Raw genomic sequence first — 17,209 nt, forward strand, 5'->3', positions numbered from 1 at the left:
ATCAAAACGTATAGTACTTAGTACCGTGCATGGGTTGAAGGAGAAGTATGGTGGGAGGGGAATGCTGTGGATACTTTTTGAATATTCATCCTATAAATATATTTCAAGCATATATAACGCAAAGTCATCACTCTTCAGGTGTGAAATTACTTCTTTTTATACGCACATCACAAATATTGCTCCCTTTTTAACCCAAAAATCAAGCTTTCGATTTCTTCTAAACTACTGATTCTGTGCTATTATCAGTCCACTGATTCTGGAATGTTGCCCTAATCAATTGAAGTCCTAATCTTTCGAACTCCCACTATCCTCAGTCGGATCACAGGTGTTCGGTTTCTGACTCTTGCCTTTTTATATAATCCCTTGGGTACTGTTCTTCTGAGTATAATGCAAGTATAGTTCCAAATCATTTCTCGCCTAACCAAAAGAGGGACGTGAGTGGGATAATCTGATTCCTTATCTCTTACAAACAAGATTCTTTTCTAGATGTTTCCATGGAATTATAATCCTCCTAGTTCCAGTCTAGTCCTCCTAGTTCCAGTCTAGAAAGCACACATATGGCAACTTTGAGCTCTGTTCTTTTATTAAATTAATAGCATTTAATTAAATACTATTAAATTAATGTCACCACTAAATATTAATAGTATTTAATAAAGTTATTGTTAAGTAGAGCGGTTCCTGAACGTTAGTTCAAAAGCAGCGTCGTGTTACGATGCGATTGAATTAACGTTCGGGAACCGCCTTCTATAACAAAACATGTAAGAAACTGTGAGAAGTAAACTTAATGGATTCTGAAAACTTTGTTACCAAGAAGCAATGGAAGGTGGCTTTCCAATAAACAACCATGCCAGGAGGTGGGCGAAAAACACACCGGCAAACCTCAACTGCAATGGAAATTATCACACCTTAGCAGCAACCCAATGACGTATCCTAAGAAGAAACTCAAAAATATTTTTTCAACAACTTACTTGATTTGATCTATTTAGGGAACTGCAATAACGGAGAGAGGCTCGCAATGACCGTGCACTGTTTCCGACCCACATCCGGAAGGCCATCTGTGGCAGATATTTGACCTTTCAACTATAACATCTGCTTTCTTCCCAGTGAATTCGGGTGCATTGTAAAGCGTTTTTTGTTTATTATTGTTTCTCCCTTTTATTCATTACTTCAGTAATTCGTTTTAAAGATGGATTTGATTGTGTAATATCCTCTTTCTGAAAAATCTGTCTACTGTTTCAGTTCTGCCAAATTCATTTGCTGAATTCATCGCTTTTCCAATTCCAAACTTTCGCACAGTATCTAACTTTCCCTGAGAAATACCACATGAGCCATCGTTTTCCTGTTGAACAAGATTCAATAAATCAAAGTAATTATATATAATACACTTGAATCCGTTCTCCTTTACCCTAAATCTGCCGAACCACCGGAAGCAGTGAAGCTTCTAGAAACTAATTTTCTGTAAACTAAATTATGTTTCCCAATAATAAGACAATAACAATAATATAAATTAAAACACAAAACAATATTTACCTCTATGGATCTTAGTACGGAACTATCCTTACGGAGAGACACACTTAAGGTGTCTCTCCGTAAGGTCACGGTCAAATATCCAACACTCAATGGGACCGTCCTGCCCATGTTATAGAGCGCACATATATATTCCTTCTTTGTTGAAGGACTGAGTAACTGATAACTCCGTCATTCAACCTCACATGACAAATGTGATCTCTCGCTTGTAGTAAGGATGCACAATTAGAGACAAATGGAAATGGACTAGATAATGTAAGACTGCTACTTTTCTAAGGTTTTTGTGAGAAGGAAGACACTACGTAAAGTTATTGTCTCTTTTGTAGGGGCCAGCAACTCCGTTTTGGAATATCTCTGCATTGGGAATCCCAATAAATAAGTTGGCTGATGCTTCAGCCAATTCAGCAACACCTTACGGTCACTTTTTCATCCCGTATACAGACTGCAAACTTCTAGTTCATGAAAAACTCTCTTGACAATGACCATAACCATTACATCGGCACTCCACCGAGAAGCTATATCAAATGAGATATGCGTCTAGTGGCTCCGCATAAGACAGTCACCACATTACAAGAGGATTATGTTGAAATTGTGGCATCCTTTTACCAGTTCGGCACATTAATTGAATGCGCTTTTAGTATCAAAGCCTGTATATAATTTAGCCAACTGCACAATTCTCTTCACAATCCTTTTGTAATATTATTCTATGTAGGTACCATTTTGAGGTCACCCAAAGTATGACAAAAATTGAACCCTCGGTCCATTATCTGCCATATTCTCAGTGGTTTTCGCCAAAGTCATGGTCAAATTTCTTCAGCATTCATTTAGGGAAGCACCAGAAAGGGTTATGTTCCAACCTCCATTCCTGACCCAGTATTAAACTATTTCACTATAATCGGCTTATCTAATTTGTAAATTGTGTATCGGTCGGTTGGAGTGTTTCAGATGCGAATGTCAGGCACAAGTTAAATTCAAATATAAGCAATTTTTTTGCATTAGTATGAAACATATGAATTATAGTTTTCTAGGAGGAGCCACCCAAGGTTCTACATAACGAACATATTGTTGGGATAGTACAGGGAGTCTCGCAAGGCGCAAGGATTCACAACAACAAACAAATTAACATGGCGGATTAGGTAATGTAAGTCTACCACTTTGGTCAGATGGCGATTTTGAGAAAACAGACATCAAGTTTAACGTAAATGTGTTGAATCTTAAGCCGGGGTCAACAACGCTACAGAGAGAACGGTAGAATATCACCATTCTGTTCTCTTGATCGCTTTCAGAACCGCAAAATATTTTATGGGAAATAAACGTATTGACTATGTTTCATCATGGTTGTTTTATCATCGTTGTTTTACCTATGTTGAACCGTAAAATATTTTTATATGACGAACATATTGTTTCATTCTTGTTGATGTTTCATACCTTATCATACTGAAGGATAATATAAAATTTCCTAATCCAAAAATGCCAGGCTCCTCATTTCTCTCGCTTTTCCCCACATACGGCAAACTGATCTGCAGTTTCTCCCCAGTTAGAGACACCCTGCTCTAAATAACCATCTAATACACACTTCACTTCTTTTGATATGCAGATCACAAATATTGCTTCCTTTGGCATCACAAATACAAGTAGGACTTCAAAACTGAAGTTCTAATTATAATTACTCCAACGACTTTCGATCCAACACACAAAAGTTCTGTTTCTGCTTCATGGCTTCCTCGAGGCCTAACCAAAACATGATTCCCATCTGCTTGAAACAGGGTTTTCTTTAGATAATTCCCTGGAGCTATATACTGCTTTTGGTTCCGGACAGCTTCGAATAAGTATCCCACTTCCTTATCCAACAACCAAAATCATAAAACTCAATTATGCTCCTTCCAACATAGTAAACAATTGTTTATATGAATATCTTTGAGTTTAAACAATTTTTCCTTCCTTTGTAAGAAAGTGAAGACGGTCTCCAATGGTTTACTTGGAAAGTCCAGTGATGACTTTGAACTCTGCTGTTTTGATTCACTAAGCAGTATTTGATAATTCTATTGTTTTGTAGGGTGGCACTTGAACGTTACTTCAAAGGTAGCGTTGGATATGCCATGACTGAACTAACTATCAGGAATACCCTGTATAACAGAACAGTTATGAAATTGAGAGAAGTTAACTGAAGTTGCTTCTGAATACTTCTTTACAAGGAAGCAGCGGAAAACCGTTTTCCAGTGAACAAACATGCCAAGAGGATCGACGAAACACGCGCCCGTACAGATGCACTCGATCGATCCGACAACCCTCAAGTGTAATGGAAATTGTTCTCCTCAGAAGCACAACCTAGCGACGTGACCTGAAAAGTACAAAAATATTTTTTAAACAACTTAACCGACTGGATCTATGTACGAAACTACCCCTCCGCCCTCCTCACGGTCAAATATCTGCCACACTCATGTCCCCGCTTCGCACCAGATTCCAGAAATTTAAAGCATAAACACTCCTTCCCACCCTCCATTACCCTAACCACCACTCCACCGGGTGTGTGGTTAATATTGAAAGGAAGAGTTCCTCCCAAATATCTGCCACAAACCATCCCACCGGAATCTTGTCAAACATCAGCCTCGTCCTTAAACACCCTTAAATACCTTTCAACGTCAACAAATTGCACATTCTAGCATATTTATCTGTACAAAAATGAATATTTATTAATATTAATAAATATAATTTCTCTCCTACATTAAATCTGCTTGCACACATCATATATTTCTCACTCAAAATAGTAAACGAGTTTCGTATTTGTCTCATCAAGTCAGCCAAAATTATTTCCATTTCTTACCCTCATTAATGAACTATCTGGGCCAATACGCAACAGAGACATTACAAGGGTTACATAATTTCTTATTCAATAACATATCGTTCGATTGAATAGATTTATAGATTGAAATTAATAGACTTAACTTGTCACAGTTGACTCAATCTGTAATCCACCAGATTCCAGAATCTTAATACAGAAACCGACAATCCGAAGCGAAATCCAAACTGTTCACACCCTACTTTATCTTAGCCGCTCTACACCTGAGGTTCGATAAATACATTTTCTGTTTATACTCCGGAACGACCGACGCAGTCAAGGGAGTTCATAAGGTAGAAAGAAAACAAGAAACAGCACTGTATTCAGCAGTCACGCGCTTGAACCGGTTCAAATACCAAAACATACTTAACTTTCTGATCCATGTACGATTTTCGTGATACACTGAGAATTTCATGGAACTATGATTTGGTCTTCATTTAATGAACAATTGCCGAAACATGTTTATCAACTCAATCCGTACTCATTTGGTTTAATTTAGGGATACTGAATATTGCTTCCTTTGCATTCAAAAATCAAGCTTTGTTTTTTTTCCCTCGCCAAATATGAAATGTTGCTGGTTCTTGAGGGATGTTGCCATCAGTCTTCACAATCAATAAGTTCTATTCTCTACCTTTTCTGTAGCTTTATCACTGGAGGTAAGAGCAGTGTTAGTTTCAAATCATTCCGTATTTCTACTTTATCTGATTTTTTGTTTATTTGAACAAACAAGACTCACAAAAACTTCATTCACAAAATGCGCTTTCTTCCCAGTGAATTCGAGCGCATTCTAAAGTGGTTTTTGTTTCTTATTCCTTCTCCCTTTTATACAGCATCCGTAGTCCATTTTGAAGTTCGATTAGATTCTAAAATATCCTTTTTCTGATGTCTGTCTACTTTTTTCAGTTCTGCCAAATTTATTTGTTGTTTTTATCGCTTTTCCAATTCTAAACTTTCGCACAGTATCTACCTTTCCATGAGAATATCCACACGAGCCCTCATTTTGCTGTTCAGCAAGATTCCATAAATCAAAAATGATTATATACAATAGACTTGAATCCGTCCTCCTTTACCTTAAACCGGCCGATTCAGGAGAAACAGTCACGCTTCTAGAAACTAATTATCTGTTAACTAAATTATGATTCTCAATAATAACACAATAAAAATAATATAAAGTAAAATACAAAACAATACTTACCTCTCTGGATCTCGGTACAGAACTACCCTTACGGAGAGACACTCGTAATGACAGACAGTGTACCGCTTCCTCCGCCATCCTCACGGTCAAATATCTGCCACACTCATGCCCCCGCTCCGTACCAGATTCCAGAACAAACTCTAATTATCTGTATATGCACACCTTCGCACCCTCCTTTACCCTGACCCACCACACCACAGAAGGGTTGATGGTGAATATTATATACACTGTTTTTCCCACCCGCCTTTCCCTTACCAGCCACACCACCGGGGCCCCATTGATCACCCTAAAAAACTATTGCAACCTACAACACCAAGACATCCCACCCAATCTAAAGAATGATATTGTTTCTAAGTAATACGTAAATGATGGATAATTCATATGTAGACATTTGAGAATATTACGATTACCACCGTTAATGTCGTAAAAATCATTTAGACCTCAGCGCGAAACCAGCCATGTATGGATGGACACTTGGAATGATGGATGTTGTACCGTTTCCTCCACCAACCTCAGGGTCAAATATCCAACACACAATAGGACTGTCCTGCACATGTTACAGAGCACACACATATATATATATATTCCTTCTCACCCACCAGTGAGTAGGGTCCTTCAACATCATTAATACGTTACATTGTAATACTGTACTGACAACCCAGTCATTCAGCATCACATGACAAATGTGACGTTATTAAAGGAATTCTAGCAGGTAGTAAGGATGCGAAACATCAGACAAGTGAAGAGGGTGACCCGATAATGTAAGACTGCTACTTTTCTGAAGTGTTTAGGAGAAGAAAGCAACTACGTGAAAGTCTCTCTTTTGCAGGGGCCAGCAACCCCGCTTTGGCGTATCCGTGCATCGGTAATCACAGGAATCAATTTAGTTGATGCTTTAGCCAACTCTGCAACACCTCAGAGAGTCACTTTTTAATACCATATACAGACTTAATACCATATACTAATACCATATACTAATGTTAACATATACTAATACCATATACTAATTTTAATACCATATACTAATGTTAACTGCTAGCTTGGGGGGATACAAAGACTAATAGTTTAACAGTAACCGCAGGCAGAGGTGAAGGTGATTCTTGCACAACTTCTATTAGAATAAGAAGCGACCTTGAGCGAGGGGTGTTGGGGGTTTCAGGGACGGATGGCAGTCATCCTGGAATAGTTGGGTACATGGGATGTGTTAGGGTAACAAGGAATAGGCATAGGAGCATGTATGCTTGCATGTATACCAATGCTAGAAGTATAGTAAATAAATTTGATGAATTTGAAGTGTTGGTGAAGACATCAAAGGCGGATATTGTTGGGATAGCAGAGACGTGGTGTCACACAGATATAAGGAATGCCGAACTGGAATTTGGGGAGTACAATGTGTACAGAAAGGATAGACAGGACAGAAAGGGAGGAGGTGTTATGCTGTTAATTAAGAAAAACATAAAATCAAAAGAAGTGCATCCAGTTGATATAGATGAACAGTGCACTGTTGAGTCAGTTTGGTGACATAAGCACTGCGAAAGCAAAAATAAGAGTAGGAGTGTGTTATAGGTCTAATGACTCGAATGAGTACAATGAACAATTGTACAGAGAAATAGAGTGGGCCAGTAAATCAGAATGTCTTATAATGGGGGATTTTAACTTCCCAGATATTGACTGGAACTTGTGAGTGGGTCACTCACACACAAGTCAGACTTTTGTGGATTTATTGGATGATTGTTTTCTGCAGCAGCATGTTCGAGAGGCAACCAGAGAAAGTAATACTCTTGATCTGGTTATCAGCAGTGATCATTCGTGTATTAAGAATTTGCAGATAAAGGAACCACTAGGTGGCAGTGATCACAGTGTGCTGAAGTGGGATTTACTCAAAGAGGTAACTACCATCAGGGGTAAAGGAAAGGGTTTTTGCTTCCGTAAAGGCTGGTACAGTGGTCTCAGACAGTTTTTAAATTCTGTACAGTGGGATCAACTGACGATGTTACCAACAGTAAATTCTAAGTGGGAAGCATTCAAGGAATTAATCGTGGAAGCTACTAAAAGTTTCATACCTATTAAGAAATATTGTTCAAGGTTTAGGCCTAAATGGTTATCAAATGAACTAATGAGACTCGTGACAGAGAAGAAAAATGCATGGGATGAATATAAATTATCAGGCGACGCAGAAGCCTGTAGCAGATATAAGCTAGTCTGTAATCAGGTCACAAAGGAGGTTCGGCAGGCGAAGGCAGATTACGAGAAATCTTTGGCAAAAGATGCTAAGAAAAACAGCAAGGATTTCTTTACTTATATAAACTCTAAAAGGAAGGGGATGAATCTGATTGGTCCACTTGACATCGATGGTTCGACTGTTGATGATCCTGCTCAGATAGCAAACAAACTGAATGAGTATTTTGCATCTACATTCACACGTGAGGAATTGTTACAGTTTGAAAATGGAAGAAGGTTATCAAATTGTAGCAGTGTGCTTAATGATTTTGTAATAACTGAGAGCAAAGTGGAGGAGAAATTGTTGAAGTTAAACATAAGAAAGGCACCTGGGGTGGATGGGATCTATCCAGTTATATTAAAGGAGGCGGCAAAGCAACTAAGCAAACCCTTAGCCATAATTATGAGAGCATCCTTGGATTCAGGGGAGGTTCCCACGGACTGGAGATGTGCAAATGTATCCCCAATTCACAAAGGAGGTTCGAAGGGTGACACGGGTAATTACAGACCAGTTAGTTTAACTTCTGTTCCGGGTAAAATAATGGAGTCACTGGTTAAAGATGCATTGCAGGATCATCTAGACAAGACTGCAGCAATAATTCAGACACAACATGGGTTTGTTAAGGGAAAGTCTTGTCTGACAAATTTGATTGGTTATTATGATGTGGTCACAAAGGAACTGGATGCAAAAAATAATTTTGATATCATATACTTGGATTTCAGGAAAGCTTTTGACACTGTTGCGCATGGAAGACTACTGTACAAATTGGAGCAGAATGGTATTAAGGGTAAGTTGTTACAATGGATAAAAGGATGGTTAAGTGGGAGAAGACAGAGGGTGGTGATCAATGGGTGCTGCTCTTCGTGGACTAATGTTATTAGTGGAGTCCCACAGGGTTCGGTGTTGGGTCCACTGTTGTTTTGTATATTTATCAATGATATTGATGAAGGTATATCAGGCTTAATGTCGAAGTTTGCAGATGACACGAAGGTTGGCAGGGTTGTTAATGACAGTAATGGCAGTGTGCTACTGCAACAGGATCTAGATAATTTGGGCAGATGGGCTAAGAAGTGGCAACTGAAGTTTAACCTTGACAAATGCAAAGTACTGCATATGGGTAGAAGTAACCCCAGAGAAACGTACCAACTGTGTGGTACTACACTTAAGGTGGTAGAAAATGAAAAAGACCTGGGAGTAATTGTGCAGTCAGATATGAAGTTTTCTGAGCAATGTAGACAGGCTGCTAGGGCAGGTCATGGGGTTTTGTCAATGATATATAGGAATTTTGCTAGCAGGGAAAAGGAGGTGATTGTCCCTCTGTATAAGGCAATGGTCAGGCCACGCCTTGAGTACTGCGTACAGGTCTGGAGGCCTCATTTTAGGAAGGATGTAGATTTACTTGAGAGTGTACAGAGAAGGGCAACAAGATTGATGAGGGGAATGAAGGGATCCTCTTACCAAGAGAGGCTTAAGTTCTGCAAATTGCAGTGGCTGGAGACTAGGCACCTGCGCGGTGATCTGATTGAGGTCTATAAGGCCTTGAATGGGTTGAGCACGCTGAATTCTGATGGGATCCTTCCTCTTGTTCAGATTACGAACCTAAGGGGGCATAAATTCAAATTAAGAAAGGACAGATGTAGAATAGATGTGCGGAAATTTGCCTTTAGCCAGCGGGTGGTTAATTGCTGGAACAAACTTCCATCTGTCGTTGTGGAAGTTGATAGGTTAAATAAATTTAAGGAGGAACTGGACAGGCATTTGGAGGGAATGGTGTGATTTTTTTTTTTTTTTTTTTTTTTTTGGCTGATGCTGCATAAGCTCATACACTTGCTTTCTTGCATCAAGTGCCACTACTACTGCTACTACTACTACTACTACTACTACTACTACTACTACTACTACTTCAGGCATCTAATTGATGACAAACTCTTTCAATATGGCTAGAACCTGTGCATCGACACTCCACCGAGAAGGTATATCAAACGAAGGCTGCAATTATTCATTGGAAGTTGCTCCGTGAAGTAGTCCTTCCTCGGCAACGCATAAAATATTGTCACCAGACGCATTCCTGTCTGCTCCATTCCGTTGATTGTCCTATGTGTAGAAATTGTGGAATCCTTTTAACAGTTGGGTACATTAATTGAATGTGCTTCTTTTAGCATCGAAACCTGTCCACGTTTTAGTAATCTGCACAATAACAGTAGAAGATTGTTCTCTACACAATCTTCATCTTATATTCTTCTATGTAGATACCATTTTCAGGTCACCATACGTATGACAAAAATTGATCCCTCAGTCCTTTATCTGCCATATTCTGCCGTTTTTTTCCGCCAAACTCATGGTCAAATATCTTCAGCACTCATGAATCGCGTCACCAGAAAGGCTTTAGGTTCCACCCTTCTTTCTCGAATCATTATTAATCTCTTGTACCACTTTCTGCTTGTCTGATTTTTAAATTATGCATCGCTCGGTTTAAATTTGCTATAATAAATTTAATCTTTCTTATTAAATCTTAATCTTATTAAATTTAATCTTTCATCCAGACGTACATTCTAAAAAATGCTGTATACCTACCTGAAGGTAAAGTCAACAACTACAAATCGATTGCGAAGAAAGAACTAGTGAAAATCTAGAATCGACACAACCAGAAGACATCAATTACTACGGTTAATGCGGGAAGCAGCACGTTCCGCAGTTTCTAATCCTACTGGAAGCATCCGCAATATAAATTTCCTTTGAATCAAAAAATCTAGCTTTCTTCTTTCACTCTTGGCTTTACTGAAAACGTAAAATGCTTAGTTTCACCCTGCTGTAAATATCTATCTTTCACATATATTTCTTATATACTTTACACACTTCACTTGTTCATCATAAAGACCTATTGTGGCTCACTACGTTTGGGGTATGAATCTAGAAAATATTGTGTTAGAGTCTGAGATGGGAATTATGTCATGCTACAGGTAAAGGCAAATACAAGGAGTGAATTATAATTTCCTGCAAAGAGCCACTCAAGATTCTACATAACGAACATTGTTGAGATGGTAAAGGGAGTCTCGCGAGATGGAAGGATTCACAACAACTGACAAATCAACATGGCGGATTAGCTAATGAAATTGTACCACTTTGGTAAGATGGCGATTTTGAGAAAACAGACATCACGTTTAATGTAAATGTGTTCAATCTTATGCCGGGCTCAATAGCAATGCGGAGAGAACGATAGAATATAACCCTGTACTATTCTCTTGATCGCTTTCAGAACCGTAACATATTTTAGGGGAAGTAAACGTATTGACTATGCTTCATCCTTGTTGATGTTTCACCCTTATCGCACTGAAGAATAATATCAAATTTCATTAGATGTTCCTAATCCAAAACGTCCAGGCTCTACTGGACTTTTTGGATTTGGATTTCGAATATTCCCTGGAGTTTACTGCTCTTGGTTGCCGAAAACTTCGAATCGGGAACCTCATTTCCTTATCAATTCCATTATTGTCCTTCCAACATAGTAAAGAATTGTTTTTATGGATATATTTACCTTTAAACAAGTTTTTCTTTCTTTCTAAGGAAATGAAGACGTTCTCCCACAGATTTATTGGAAAGTCCAAAGGTGACTTTGAACTCTGCTGTTTTTATTCACTAAGCAGTATTTGATAGTTCTATTGTTTTGTAGGGTGGCACTTGAACTTTACTTCAAAGGTAGTGTCGGATGCGCCATGATTGAACTAACTTTCAGGTATACCCTGTATAACAGAACAGATATGAAATTGAGAGAAGTTAACTGAAGATGGTTCTGAAAACTTCGTTACCAGGAAGCAACGTAAAACCGTTTCCCAATAAACATCCACGGTAAGAGTATGTCGGCGAAAAAGGCGCCCGTACAGATGCAACCGATCGATCCAACAACCCTCAAGTGTAATGGAATTTGTTCTCCTCAGAAGCAACCCAGCAACGTAACCTGAAAAGTACATAAAAATATTTGTTTAACAACTTAACCGACCTGGATCTATGTACGAATCTACCCTTATGGAGAGACACTCGGCATGACAAGTTAGATTCCATAAATCAAAAAGTGATTATGTGTAATAGACTTGAATCCGTCTTCCTTTACCCTAAACAGGCCGATCCACCAGAAGCAGTCAAGCTTCCAGAAACTAGTTTTCCGTAAACTAAATTATGATTCTCAATAACAACACAATAAACATAATATAATGTAAAATACAAACAATACTTACCTCTCTGGATCTCGGTACAGAACTACCCTTACGGAGAGGCACTCGTAATGACAGACAGTGTACCGCTTCCTCCGCCATCCTCACGGTCAAATATCTGCCACACTCATGCCCCCGCTCCGTACCAGATTCCAGAACCAACTCTAATTATCTGTATATGCACACCTTCGCACCCTCCTTTACCCTGACACACCACAGAAGGGTTGATGGTGAATATTATATACACTGTTTTTCCCACCCGCCTTTCCCTTACCAACCTCACCACCGGGGCCTCATTGATCACTCTAAAAACTATTGCACACTACATGACATCCCACACAATCTAAAGAATAATTATTTCTAAATAATACGTAAATGAAGGATAAATATTTCATAAGTAGAAATTTGAGAATAATACGATTACCGTCGTTAATGTTGCAACAATCATATAGACCTCAACGCGAAACCAGCCATGTACGGATGGACACTTAGAATGATGGATGTTGTACCGTTTCCTCCACCAACCTCACGGTCAAATATCCAACACTCAATGGGACCGCCCTGCACATGTTACAAAGCACACATATATGATTCCTTCCCACCTACGTTTCCCCTAACCACCCCTCCACCCGTGAGTAGAGAGTCCTTCAACCTCATTAATACGTTAAATCGTAATATTGATAACCCAGTCATTCAATATCACATGACAAATGTGACGTTGGTAGCGGGACTCGAGCAGTTAGTAAGGATGCGAAATAAGAGACAAGTGAAGATGATGGACTCGATAATGTAAGACTGCTATTTTCCTCAAGTGTTTAGGAGAAGGAAGCCACTACGTGAAAGTCTCTTTTGTAGGGATCAGCAACCCCGCTTTGGAATATCCGTGCATTGGGAATCAGAGGAATTAATTTCGCTGATGCTTTAAGCAACTCAGCAGCACTTCAGGATCAATTTTTAATACCATATACAGACTTCAAACATCTAATTCATGACAAAAACTCTCTTCACTGTGGGTAGAAACTTTGCATGGACACTCCACCGAGAAGGTAATATCAAACAAAAGCTCCAATTATGAATTGGAAGTTTGAAGTCGGAAGTTGGTCCCTAACCAACAATACGCTACCGGCGCCTCATTGATCTGATCCTTTAATAAAATGTTCAAACTCCTCCACAAACCCGTGTTCAAATTTGTTCATCACTCAAATAGCGCGCCACCCGAAAGGGTTAGGTTCGCACCCTTCTTTCACGAATCACGATTAAACTATTCACCACAATCCGTTTATCTGATTTGTAAATTGTGTGTCGTTCAGTTTAAGTTTGCTATGTTGAAAATCTAGAACTTACTCAACCATATGAGCTTGAATATATCAATTACTGCGGGATGCAGTAATTGATATATTCCGGGATCGGTCTTGAAAGATCAGAAAGACACGAAATAGGCAGAGTAATCAGAGATCAACACGCAGACAAACAGAAAGAGGAACAAATCAAAGGTGAGAATGGGAAGAAATAGATAGGCAGACAGATGGAGAGAGCTGCACAGAGACAAACATTACGCAACGCAACAAAGAAAGAATAAATATGAGGGACGCTTAGAGACATTCAGAAGTTCCTAATTCTTATGTCTCTATACATTCGCTCGTCTGTGTGTCTGTCAAATGTGCATGGCACAATAGACAGGCTGACAGGAAGACAGACACAAACAGAGATGCAGACAGAAATAAGAAAAAGCAAGAAGGACAGATATACAGATAGATGAAGATAAGAATGGACAGCGTAGTGACTTAGACAAAGGAATATATGCAAAGAGAGACTGAATAAAGATAATAATTGTCAGTGCGTGAATTTATTGCATCACTTTGTTGACATTCTTCAGAAGCTTCCCATCTGCTTTCTTGCATGTCAGTTCCGAACTTTATCAAGTGCTTCCCCCCCCTTTTTTATTTGTTTCCAATTTATTCTTACTGAATCGGTAATCATGTAAGCAGTTCACAACCGTTGAAGATCCGAAAAAGGTCGGCAAAGATGTCCCTGACCAGCAAACTGATGGAAGCAGTTTATCTTTTACAAATTAATTTTCTGTAAAGTAGATTGATTCTCAATAATAAAACAATAAAAATAATATAAAATAAAACTGAAAAAGATACCTCTCTGGATCTCTGTTCGGAACTACCCTAACGGAGAGACATTCGGAATGACAGACAGTGTACCGCTTCCTCCGCCATCCTCACGGTCAAATATCTGCCACACTCATGCCCCCGCTCCGTGCCAGATTCCAGAACCAACATGCACACCATCGCACCCTCTTGGACCCTGTCCCACCAAACCCCAGAGGGATTGATGGTGAACATTATATACACTATTTCCCACCCGCCTTTCCCTAACCAACCACACCCTACCGGGGCCTCATTGATCACTCTAATAAAATGTCCACATACACGCAAAGAAATTTATAAAGGCGAACGTTCAATAAATGAACTCATCCTAAAGCTAGTTTGCCAAACCACACAAAATATAGAAATTACCATTCTTATACAGATGGGTAGATACTCGAAATGACGGGTATGGTTTCCTGCACCATCCACACGGTCAAATATCCGACAAACACGGGTCGATTCTCTTCTTCACTCAGTGCACAATTCCATCAGTGAATAAAGTCCTTGAACATCAAGTAAACGTATTGACTAATGAGACATTTAAAAACATAGTTCGTAAATAAAACTTACCAGGGTTGTTTCAACTTTCACAGAACTGTATGGGTGTATCTGATATTACACGAGATTCCTAATCTGAAGATACCAGGCTTATTCTTTCTTCCACCTTTGTAACTTGTGGTAAACATGTCCTCAGTTTCTCCGATGATACAACCATCTCCAGTTCGAGAGATCCAGCTTTTTTTTTTTTTTTTTTTTTTATGAAAACCCCAAACACGAAAGGTATCAAAACCTATAGTACTTAGTACCTTGCATGGGTTGAAGGAGAAGTATGGGGGGAGGGGGATGCTGTGAATACTTTTTGAATATTCATCCTATAAATATATTTCAAGCATATATAACGCAATGTCATCACTCTTCAGCTGGGAAAGTACTTCGTTTTATCCCAAAATCAAGCTTTCTTCTTTCGATTTCTTCTAAACTACTGATTCTCTGCTATTATCAGTCCACTGATTCTGGAATGTTGCCCTAATCAATTGAAGTCCTAATCTTTCGAACTCCCACTACCCTCTGTCGGATCACAGGTGTTCGGTTTCTGACTCTTGCCTTTTTATATAATTCCAAGGGTACTGTTCTTCTGAGTATAATGCAAGTATAGTTCCAAATCATTTCTCGCCTAACCAAAAGAGGGAAGTGAGTGGGATTATCTGATTCCTTATCTCTTACAAACATGATTCTTTTCTAGATGTTTCCATAGAATTATAATCCTACTAGTTCCAGTCTAGTCCTCCTAGTTCCAGTCTAGAAAGCACACATATGGCAACTTTGAGCTCTGTTCTTTTATTAAATTAATAGCATTTAATTAAATACTATTAAATGTAAACACTAAATATTAATAGTATTTAATAAAGCTATTGTTAAGTAGGGCGGTTCCTGAACGTTAGTTCAAAAGCAGCGTCGTGTTACGATACGATTGAATTAACGTTCGGGAACCGCCTTCTATAACAAAACATTTAAGAAACTGTGAGAAGTAAACTTAACGGATTCTGAAAACTTTGTTACCGAGAAGCAATGGAAGGTGGCTTTCCAATAAACATCCATGCCAGGAGGTGGGCGAAAAACACACCGGCAAACCTCAACTGCAATGGAAATTATCACGCCTTAGCAGCAACCCAATGACGTATCCTAAGAAGAAACTCAAAAATATTTTTTCAACAACTTACTAGATTTGATCTATTTACAGAACTGCCATAACGGAGAGAGACTCGCAATGACCGTGCACTGTTTCCGACCCACATCCTGAAGGCCAAATATCTGTGGCAGATATTTGACCTTTGACCTACAACATCTGCTTTCTACCCAGTGAATTCGGGTGCATTGTAAAGCGATTTTTGTTTATTATTATTTCTCCCTTTTACACATTGCATCAGTAATTCATTTTGAAGATGGATTTGATTGTGTAATATCCTCTTTCTGAAAAATCTGTCTACTGTTTCAGTTCTGCCAAATTCATTTGCTGAATTCATCGCTTTTCCAATTCCAAACTTTCCCTGAGAAATACCACATGAGCCCTCGTTTTCCTGTTCACCAAGATTCCATAAATCAAAGTGATTATATATAATACACTTGAATCCGTCCTCCTTTACCCTAAATCTGCCGAACCACCGGAAGCAGTGAAGCTTCTAGAAACTAATTTTCTGTAAACTAAATTATGTTTCCCAATAATAAGACAATAGCAATAATATAACACAAATAATATAAATTAAAACACAAAACAATATTTACCTCTCTGGATCACAGTACGGAACTATCCTTACGGACAGACACACGTAAGGTGTCTCTCCGTAAGGTCACGGTCAAATATCCAACACTCAATGGGACCGTCCTGCACATGTTATAGAGCGCACATATATATTCCTTCTTCGTTGAAGGACTGAGTTACTGATAACTCAGTCATTCAACCTCACATGACAAATGTGATGTTGGTAAAGGGACTCTCTCGCTTGTAGTAAGGATGCACAATAACAGACAAGTGGAAATGGACTAGATAATGTAAGATTGCTACTTTTCTAAGGTGTTTGTGAGAAGGAAGACACTACGTAAAGTTATTGTCTCTTTTGTAGGGGCCAGCAACTCCGCTTTGGAATATCTGTGCATTGGGAATCCCAATAAATAAGTTGGCTGATGCTCCAGCCAATTCGGCAACACCTTAGGGTCACTTTTTCATCCGGTATACAGACTGCAAACTTCTAGTTCATGAAAAACTCTCTTCACAATGACCATAACCTTCGCATCGGCACTCCACCGAGAAGCTATATCAAATGATTTATGCGTCTAGTGGCTCCGCATGAGAGAGTCACCACATTACAAGAGGATTATGTAGAAATTGTGGCATCCTTTTACCAGTTCGGCACATTAATTGAATGCGCTTTTAATATCAAAGCCTGTATATATTTTAGCCAACTGCACAATTCTCTTCACAATCCTTTTGTAGTATTATTCTATGTAGGTTCCATTTTGAGGTCACCCAAAGTATGACAAAAATTGATCCCTCGGTCCAGGGAT

Source organism: Mastigoproctus giganteus, chromosome 12 (assembly GCF_048544385.1).
Source record: "Mastigoproctus giganteus isolate SK-2022 chromosome 12, ASM4854438v1, whole genome shotgun sequence".
NCBI lineage: Eukaryota > Metazoa > Arthropoda > Arachnida > Uropygi > Thelyphonidae > Mastigoproctus > Mastigoproctus giganteus.